Raw genomic sequence first — 10,344 nt, 5'->3', positions numbered from 1 at the left:
TGCGCAGGAGCAGCGGGCGCGGTGAGTCCCGGGGCCCCGGCAGCGAGGGGGAAGCTGCTGCTGCTGCACGGCGGGGTTTGCACTGCCCCGCTCCCAGTGCAGCGGGCGGGTTGCACTGCATTGCCCCGCTCCCAGTGCAGCGGGGGGGTGGCACTGCACTGCACTGCACTGCCCTGCTCCCAGTGCAGCGGGGGTTGCCCTGCACGCGCCCCCCGGGGGCCCGCAGCCCCTCGCACCACTGCGGGTGAGGGCTCAGGGGCGCGGGTGGCATGAAGAGGGAGGCTGCCCTCTGTGTCAGCCCTGCCAGGGAAGAGGCTGTTTCAGTGCTGGGTGAATTCCTGCTTGAGGTTATGGAGCATCCTCAGAAGAGACAAGCTGGCCTCCTGGGGGGGGGGGTCTAAAATAATTCTCCTAGCAAAGCAGTTAAAAAAAAAAAAAAGATTAAAAAAATGCAGCGTGACCCCATTGAAGGGCACGCGGGATGCGTCTCAGGGCCGGAGGGTTTGGGACTGGCAGCACCCACGGCTGCATCCTCCGGTGCCGGTGGCCGCTTGGTTGCAGAATGATGAAATCCCTCTTTTAAGTTACACGCCAAAGATGGCTGCTGTGTTGAGGAGCCGGCCCCAGCATCAGGCGCGATCCGTTTCACCCGGGGACGGTGGCTTTTGTTGCTAGGCTGTGTGTGAAGGGGGGAAAAGAGGACCTCGCCGGGTTGCTGCGATGTGATGCTGCGTCCAGCGTTGGATGGGGTTGATTACTGCAGCTGGCAAAGTGGGCAAAGCTTGCTGGTAGAAATGGATTGATGCTGATAAAAGCTGCATAGGGGGAGAGAAGAAAACTCGGAAACCAGCTTATTTTCTCTCTCTGTGTGTCTCGCTACTCTTGCCTCCCAGCTGCGTGGCTTCTTCTTTCCAAGTTTGTCACCCTTTCATTACATGGGTCCAGCGCACCAAGTTTCTCATTGGGCTCCCCTAGGCAGGAAGGCTACAGGGAAAGGGGGCAACAGATTCCTTGGGACAAATATGAAAAAAACAGGGATGGGAGTGCTGGTCAAAGGCTCAGAAGAAGAGTGCCAAGCAGGGACACTGAGCAGAGTTCACAGGACGGCACCCAGCGCCCCTCGAATGAGTGCAAGGAGCCAGTGCATGCTGCCCACTGTCTCCTTGGCAAGTGGGGAGGCCAGCTCGGTGCCAATGAGAATCGTTGTTGCTAAAAGACACAGGTCTGAAATGTGCTCTGTGGGCATCAGGTAAAGATGCTGCGTTTCCCCAAAAGATTGCACCTTTATAGGACTTAAAAAAAAATGAGTGCAAAGAAGTTTAACCTCTGAACAGGTCAAAAACATTAGCTATATGAGTCTTCCCGCCACTGTGCTGCCAAGCGTGCCTTTGAGTAACGGGGTCAGCTTTTACGTGAGAACGTGGAGAAGCTGGGGACTGAACTCATGACAACATCAAAAGGCTGCTCTGGATATTGGGAGATCTACTGGAGATGGAAGCACCACCCCGAAAAAGGCCAGTGTAGTTATTTCACAACTAAGCTGCTGAGAATGGGTAGCAAATCTTGGTAAGAAATTGAATGGGTAGTAAGTTTTTGCTCTCAGATTGTTCTGTGTATCAGCAGTTTTGAGGGCGCAGGCACAGATGGTGAAGCGCTTTCCTTTTTGGCATCACAGAAGAGTTGGTTTTAATGTCAGCTCCCCAAGCTATCCCCTTAGCGCCCATCTCACTCGGCTCTGCTCTTTGCAAAGTAGCCCAGCTTCAGGAAGAGGGTGGGTGCCCTGTCCCGGCACAGCAGAGTCTGATGTTTAAAACTATTTTTCTTGGAGATGCGGGTTTGAACCCCTTTGGCCAGGGGTGTGCAAAATGTGGTCTGCCAAGCCATTCTATCTGGCCCGCAGGGCCCCTAAAAAATTTAGAAAATTAATATTTATCTACCCTGGCTGCCTGTCATGCGGCCCTCGATGGCTTGCCAAAACTCAGTAAGTGGCCCTCTGCCCAAAATAATTGCCCACCCCTGCCTTAGGCAGAGGAGAGGCTAAAACCATGAGCAGGGATGTACAGAAATCGCAGCGGGACAATGGTTTCTTCCTAGCGCATAGCCAATTTCACAGGTATTTTGCGGTGTCCCCACCCCTTTATGCTGATTGGCAGAGAGGCCCCACCCCCCAGCACTGATTGGCAGAGAAGCCAACAGGAAGGAGGAATGAGGGGGCGGCTGTCATCTTGATTGCTGGCTGCTCTTCATGTACCCCGCCCCTCGGCACCGATTGGCAAAAGCCCTGGTGGAGGGAGGAGGGACGAAGGGGCAGTCACCATCTGGATTTGTGCCATCCCAGCACCCAGCGCCTTCCCGTCTGGCAGCGAGGACCACTGGGGAGCCAGCATTTCATTTTTATTAAGTTATTTTTAATTATTGGTTTCACGCTTTCTGCGAAACCACAAATTACCTAGGCCCCTCATCATGAGATGTAGCTACTGAGCTATCTTTCAAATGAGGGGTGGAGGGAAGCACTAGCTTTTGGTCTGGCTATGTTTTAAAACAGTAGTTTTCAACTTCCTTAAGCACAAGGCACCTCTTGGAAAATGCCACTTCTTAGTTTTACCTTGGTTTTGACCACAGAAAAATAACGGAGCAGTTTTTACGTTGCAAACAATTCAGAAGGACTACTCCCATCCCTCGGCCTCTACTGGTGTCAGTCTGACCCTTTTGCTCTCCGACGGGGCCTGCTGTTCTGGAGCCAGCACCTGAGACTCCAAACTCACCCAGAGCTCGGAGCAGTGGGATACGTGCAGACCAAAAAACCAGGGGCAGTTATTCCTTTATCTGCTAGCAAAGCTAGGGATACTTGTATAAGGAGCCCTGGTAGAAGTGGAAACCTGGCCTCGCTGATGCCAATGCGGGGTCCTGTTCTGGAGTTGCTGCTGCCTTGCTAATGCAGATGTCTGTAGATTTGCATCTGCTCTCAGGATGCCTAAAAGCAATCCTTTTCTGTCGTTTAGTAGTGTTGGTAATGTCCCCCACACTGTCAAACCAGTAACTGAGAGCAATACACCCACCAGTACATTCTTACCTCAGTTTGTGCCTGGGTCATGTACACAGGGTGACGTTCACTACTGCAAGGAAAAGGAAATTTTATTTTTAATGAAAGCTCAGATTCTTTCATAACGGATAGCACTCACCTGGTGAAGAGTCCTACTTACTCTCTCCGACTGGACTTTACCTAGTCTTTGGTTGAAATAAACTTGGAGGTACTCTCATTTATGTTAGAAAAATAGAATGTAAAAGCATGTTAAATATTAGTAGTCCAATATTGGTAGGAAAGATGGATTAATTTTGTGTCCTGATGCATGAATTAGTGCTATGGTACTATAGGCACTATACTATGGAAATAAGGCACCATAATGTGGAAATATAATGCACAATAATGTACTAATATACTGTGGTCACTCAAGAAATGTTTCACAGGACAGCTCATGATCCTGTATCCATTTGAATTTTGTTACAATAACATAGTAGTCATCACCAATAGGAATGAATGATTTTTTTTTTACTAACAAGAACAAATTCAACTTTTCTTATACCTGTAAGTTTAGTCACAGCTACGTTAGTGCTTTTTATGAGTAATTTAACATAAAGTTACCAAGTGGTGGGTCCTTCAAATACATACGTCTGAGTAATTAAATCGTATATAGTTGGTTAATACATATAATTTTAAAAAATCGTATTTAATTACTGTTCCATTTTCATTGAATAGTCAAGTTAATGTCAGTGAAGGGCTCTGTAGCTACAGAACTTTCAATTTTGCTTTCCACAGAAGAAGTGAACTTTGAAATGCTACAGTTGAAAGTTAAATTCCTGATAATTCCTGAATCTGCAATTTGTAAACTTGTGGCAACTAATGCTGCTGTTAACCTTTAAACAAAGTTTAAAGTCTTAAGTCTATTACTACTGCTGAGTCTGTGGCAAAATTAAAAGCAGTCATTGTCTAAAAATTGTTGTTTAGACTTTATGATTTTTTTTTTTTACTTTATTTTTCAAAGTAATGACACACAGTTGCTTTAAGTAGATTAATTTTGTCCTCTACTCCCCATTAGGTTTTGATTTAATTGGAGGAAAGGAAGGCAAACTTGTGTGTTTGGCAGTACAGCTTTCAGGCCAGTTCAGAAATGGTAGTACAGCTAAAGCCAGTGAAAAAGTTCATTGTTAAAAACTTTACAAAGTTTTGCTTGCTAACCATGTTTGTTTCTACATTTATGTCGAAGGCAAGCGTTTAACTGTTACATAAATATTTTTGTTTGTCAGCCTTTCTTAAAATATGAGTCTCCTTGAATTGTGAAAGTCATTTCAAGTTGACCTTTCAGTGTAAATTATTTTAGTTGCTGATAAGCCTGCATAATTAGTTTTGTTTTTCAGCCTCTTGCTGATGAGTTGTGTCAAAGGGAATGCATTTTAATTCATTCCAGATTTTGAAGCCTCAGTGATTTAAAATCTGTTGGCACCGTTGATTCAAGGTGCTAATCTATTAAGTAGGTGATTCCATTCTGCAAGCCATTGTTGCATAATGATACCTATGGAAAAAAATCAGTTTCCAAAAAAGCGGTTAATTATTTAGTAGTTATTAAAGTCTGACTTCATCAGATAAATATTTTCATGACAAATTTGTGCATTTAGCTCCGTCTTTAAAAATGTTTTTCACTTGTTAGGAATCAGATCAATTTGTATTAATATTGCACCAAAACATCCTTTAGTTTTCATCTCTTATGATTTTTATCCTCAGTGGTACCTGAGTCAGTGCTGTCCCACTGGCAGCTCAGAGGCTGAATACAACCCCCAGGGGGTTAATTGTGCCCCCTCCCCACTCCCACCCAGCTGCCACTGCCCTTATGGCTCCAGCTCCAGCAACAGCCAGGGGGCTCCAGGCTCCCCCTCCCTTCCCCAGCTCCACTTCCAGCCCCTGCCCCAGTAACCAGTGTGGTGCGATACAGCTCAGACCACAGTCTGGGGCCCCTGCACAGCATGGTGCAGCAGGGACCCTGGGGCTAGGTGAGGTTGGGGTGCCTACATGGCATGCGTTAGTGTAGCCTGTGCGGCATGCAGCCCCTGCTGGTGTGGCCTGGAGGACACATGACCCACAGCCCTTTAGAAGCTGGACAGCACTGCATAGGGTATTGTTGATTATAATTACACGTACCTTAATGATGTTACTTCTGATTTTATATCATGTTAGTGGAGTTACACTAGTGAAGTACTACCGTAGTATAAATGATAACATAATTGAGTTATAAGCTTTATGTCTGAGAGCAGTACTTTCAGCTATGGTATAAAAATTAAGCGTCTTTTTTTTTTTTTTTTTTTTACCCCATCCACCTTACAACTTTTAAGTAACTACAAATTCTGGATCATCAAAGTTTGTGTATCCAGAGCACATAGTGATTCTTTCGACTCGGATCATTTTAGTTTCCATTCTGAAGTATAGAAAATAAACTTGAACCAACACATCACTGTTTCCTTTGTTTCTTAAATTTTGACGAGTTTTGCAATGCAATTATGTTTTTTCTTAGTCATCATAATTTTTAATTTTATAGTCATAGGATCATGGAAAATAAGGGTCTGAAGGGACCTCAGGTGGTCATCTAGTCCAACCCCAACCCCCTAACCACTTTCATTGCCCTCTTCTGGACTCTCTCCAACTTGTCTACATCCTTTTTGTAGTGGGGGGCCCAAAACCGAACACAGTACGGTAGCCTCACCAGTTCTGTATAGAGGGGAATAATCACTTCCCTCTATCTGCTGGCAACGCTCCTACCAATGCAGACCAGTATTTCATTAGCTGCCTTGGCTAACAGATGGTATCAAAAGCCTTGCTAAACTCAAGGTATATCACATCCACTGCTTTCCCCACATCCACAGAGCCAGTCATCTCATCATAGAAGGCAGTCAGGTTGGTCAGGCATGACTTGCCCCTGATGAGTCCATGCTGACTGTTCCTAATCACCTCCAAGTGCTTAGAAATGGACTCCTTGAGGATCTGCTCCATGATTTTTCCACACTCTAAGGTGAGGCTGATCGGTCTGTAGTTCCCTGGATCCTCCTTCTTCCCTTTCTTAAAAATGGGCACTATTAAAGATGGGCACTATATTTGACCTTATCCAGTTGTCCAAGACCTCCCCCAATCGCCACAAGTTTTCAGAGATAATGGCCAGCAGCTTTGTGATTACATCAGCCAACTAACTCCCTCAGCACCCTTGGGTGCACTGCATCCAGCCCCATGGACTTGTACACATCTGGCTTTTCTAAACAGTCTCTAACCTGTTCTTTCACCACTGTTGGCTACTTACCTCTTCCCCAAACTGTGCTGCCCAGTGCAGTAGTGTAGGACCTGACCTTGCCAGTGAAGACCAAGGTAAAAAAAGGCATTGAGTATTTCAGCCTTTTCCTCATCATTGTCATTAGGTTGCCTCCCCCATTCAGTAAGGAACCTATGCTTTCCCTGACCTTCCTCTTGTTGCTAACATACTTGTGGAAACCCTTCTTGTTACTCTTCACATCCCATCCTAGCCACAACTCCAATTGTGCTTTGACCTTCCTGACTTCATCCCTGAATGCCTAAGCAATACTCTTATACTCCTCTCAAGTTGTTTGTCAAAGTTTCCACTTCCTATAAGCTCCTTTTTGTGTTTAAGCTCACTGGAAAATTCTCTGCTAAGCCACATTTGCTATTTTTTTTGCACATCTGGATGGTTTGCTCCTGCACCCTCAGTAAGGCTTCTTTAAATACAACCAGCTCTCCTGCACTCCTCTCCACCACAGACTGGTCTCCTAGGGGATCCTGGCCATCAGTTCCCTGGGGGACTCGGTCTGCTTTTCCAAAGTCCAGGGTCCATACTCTACTGTTTTCCTTTTGTCAGGATCTTGAACTCGATTATCTTGTGGTCACTGCTGTCCAAATTGCCATCCACTTCTACATCCCGCACCAATTCTTTGTTTGTGAGTAGCATGTCAAGAAAAGCATGGCTCCTAGTTGGGTTTTGTAACACTTGCACCAAGAAGTTGTCCCTAACACTCTCCAAAAACTTCCAGGATTTTCTGTGCGCTGCTGTATTGCCCTCCCAGCAGATGTCAGGATGATTGACGTCCCCCATGAGAACCAGGGCCTGTGATCTGGAAATTTTAGCTAGTTACTGGAAGAAAGCCTCATCTACCTCATCCTCCTGGTCTGGTGGTTTAGAGCAGTGGTCTCCAAACTTTTTTGATCGTGCATCCCTATCAGTAAAAAATTTTTGAGCACGCATCCCCAATATATATATATATATTTATGTAAATATAAATAGAAGTTCTAATATTGTCTTCCCGCACTCCAATAGACTATCTTACGCACCCCACTTTGGAGACCACTGGTCTAGAGCACCCACCCACCACAACATCACTCTTGTGGCTCTCCCTTCTAACCTGAACCCAGGTCTATGTCCAGTTTCATACTGGAGCTCTGAGCAATCATACTGCTCCTTACATACAGCACAATTCTTCATCCTCTTCTCCCCTGCCTGTCCTTCCTGAACAGTTTGTACCTATTCATGACAGTGCTCCAGTCATGCGAGTGCCACCATGTCTCTGTTATTCCAACCATGTCATAGCTTTGTGACTGTATGAGGACCGGTTCTTCTTGCTCGTTTCCCAGGCTTCGTGTGTTTGTGTATCATAGAAAGTTAGGGGTAGAAGGGACCTCAGGAGGTCATCTAGTCCAACCCTGCTCAAAGCAGGACCATTCCCAACTAGATTATCCCAGCCAAAGCTTGGTCTAGCCAGGTTTTGAAAACCTCCAAGGATGGAGCTTCCATCGCCTCTCTGGGTAACCTGTTGCAGTGCTTTACTACCCTCCTAGTGAGAGAAATTCTTCCTAATATCTAACCTAAACCTCCCTTGCTGCAACTTGAGCCCATTGCTCCTTGTTCTGTCATCCGCCACCACTGAGAACAGTCCAGCTCCATCCTCTTTGAAAGCACCTTCAGGTAGTTGAACAGCTGCTATTAAGTCCCCTCTGAGTCTCCTCTTCTCTAGACTAAATAAGCCCTGTTACCTCAGTCCATCCTCAAACTGATGTCCCCAGCCCCCTCACTATTTTTGTTGCCGTCCACTGCACTCTCTCCAATATGGCCACATCCTTTCTGTACTGGGGGGCCCAAAACTGAACAAGTACCCCAGATATGGCTTCACCGGTGCTGAATAGAGGGAAATAATCGCTTCCCTTCCCCTACTGGCAACACACCTACCCAATGCAGCCCATCATGCTGTTAGCTTTGAAGGGCAACACAGGCACACTGCTGGCTCATAAATACTCATATTCAGCTTATTGTCCACTGTAACCCCCAGGTCCTTTTCTGCAGAGCTGCTGCCCAGCCAGTCAGCCCCCAGCCTGTACACACGGTGCATGGGACTATTCTGTCCTAAGTTCAGGACTTTGCACTTGTCCTTGTTGAACTTCACATGATTTCTTTTGGCCCAGTCCTCCAATTTGTCTAGGTCACTGAATCCTAAGGCACCTGAGTTAACCAGCTGATTTCCTTAATTTCTCAGGAAGAATAAAGAGGCCTCTCCTGTTGCCCCTTCCTCCTTGTGCTTCCTCCAGGTCTCCCACTTACCTCAGGGCTTTGTTCCCTATCCTCCTGTGAACTTGGTTTAAAGCCCTCCTCACTAGGTTAGCGAGTCTGTTTGCAAACATGGTCTTCCCTCTCTTCATCAAGTGGATCCTGTCTCTTCCCAGCAGTCCTTCTTGGAACAACATCCCATGGTCAAAGAAGCTAAGTTACTGCTGGTGACACCACTTGCACTGATCTGCAGGATGCATCCACTCCTGCCAGGACCCTTCCCCATGGCTGGAAGGATCAAGGGGTACACCACCTTGTGCCCCCATCCTTTTCACCCTTGCACCCAGAGCCCTGTAGCCCCTTTTGATCTGCTCAGGGTCACCCCGGTAGTATCATTGTTGTCCACATGGATGAGCAGCATGGGGTAGTAGTCAGAGGATCGTATGAGTCTCAGTAATCCTATGACATCTCGGATCTGGGGTCCAGGCAAGCAGCAGACCTCCTGGGGCAACAGGTCAGGCTGGCAGATGAATACCTCCATCCCCTGCAGAAGGGAGTCTCCAACCACCGTGCATCCATTCATTTGTTCATTCAGTCATTCAGACAAAACCTGTGTTCTTCATACTCACATATATTTTCCCAAGGTTTCAACCTGTGCCAAATGTACCATATAAAGAATAAGATGTTGAAGAGAGAGAAAACATTTTCCTTAGTTACAAATGAAGGCCCTGATCCTGCAGTAACATGCCCTCATAAAGCTCTTGGCAGTTTCAGGGCCCATATTCCATGCTATATTTCTCTAAGAACTGGTGGTAAATTCATTGCTTGCTGTTGCTGTTGTCTGCTGTCAAAACTGATGCTGTTCAGATTTTAATAGTTATCCACATATTTACGCTGAGACTCTACTGTAAGTGTGGGTGACAGTGTTAGTGCTGAGTCCTGTGTTTTTTTGCAAATATATGGAAGACTTAAAAATATGGGCAGGGCCTGGAAACAACTATTTTTCTAGAGTTCATGTACAGCAAACAAAAAACAAGGTCACTAACGAAAGCACCTTGTAGTAAGGAACAAAAAAAAAATGCAGTAAATAAAGCCAGTCCATGAGTATCAGGTGATTATTTTTTCAACTATTATTATTCAGCTACTGTCGAATAATTTATTTGACAAATATGTTTCAGTGTTAGACCAGCTCTTAACTGGTCCCATTCTATTTTGTGAATTTATCATGGGATGAATGTTTGTGACATCAAGTTGATTCAGTAAATTTTTTTGCAACTGTCTAGTTGGTCTAATAAAAGATATTGCCTCTACCACACTGACTGCTTTTGCTTTTAGACCAACGTGGCTACAGCCTTTATCCCCCTTCAGTAAATATATTTTTCTGCTATTCAGACAGATCTGTAATTCATTTAAAAACAAGTTCTGTTTTTAATGAATTACATAGGAGGTTGACTGTTGTGCACGCAATATTTCAAATGTAACTTTAATCGGCACACAAAGATTTAATTTAAACTGCAGGATAATAGCTTGGGGAAGTGTTGCTGGGGAGGAGTGCTCACAGGTGTTTGTGAAGTTAATAAAATTCTCAGAACAAATAGGACAATAGTCTGTATGCAAGCACCACCCAGTCATGTCAGTGGGAGATCTGCGGATGTAATTGCTTTCTAATCATTATTGGATACTTTGTCTCTTTTACACCTATTACTTTTCCCAGTTCCTGACGCACACCCCTTCTATACTTCTAGGCTGCCACCAA

At 45.5% G+C, this 10,344-nt stretch overlaps 1 protein-coding gene across 3 annotated transcripts in view; it reads left to right on the top strand.

Annotated features, from left to right (window-relative positions):
* The first annotated feature begins 6 nt into the window (after positions 1–6).
* Positions 7–10,344, top strand: part of SFXN1 (sideroflexin 1) — a 70,152-nt gene continuing 59,814 nt past the window's right edge. For all 3 annotated transcript variants that reach the window (XM_019506391.1, XM_019506394.1, XM_019506393.1), the window contains exon 1: positions 7–21. The gene's annotated coding sequence lies outside the window, so the exon portion shown is untranslated. The remainder of the gene's footprint in view (positions 22–10,344) is intronic.

Source organism: Gavialis gangeticus, unplaced genomic scaffold (assembly GCF_001723915.1).
Source record: "Gavialis gangeticus isolate Ggan-Ray unplaced genomic scaffold, GavGan_comp1, whole genome shotgun sequence".
NCBI classification, from domain to species: domain Eukaryota; kingdom Metazoa; phylum Chordata; order Crocodylia; family Gavialidae; genus Gavialis; species Gavialis gangeticus.
This window is presented reverse-complemented; position numbering and strand designations above follow the sequence as displayed.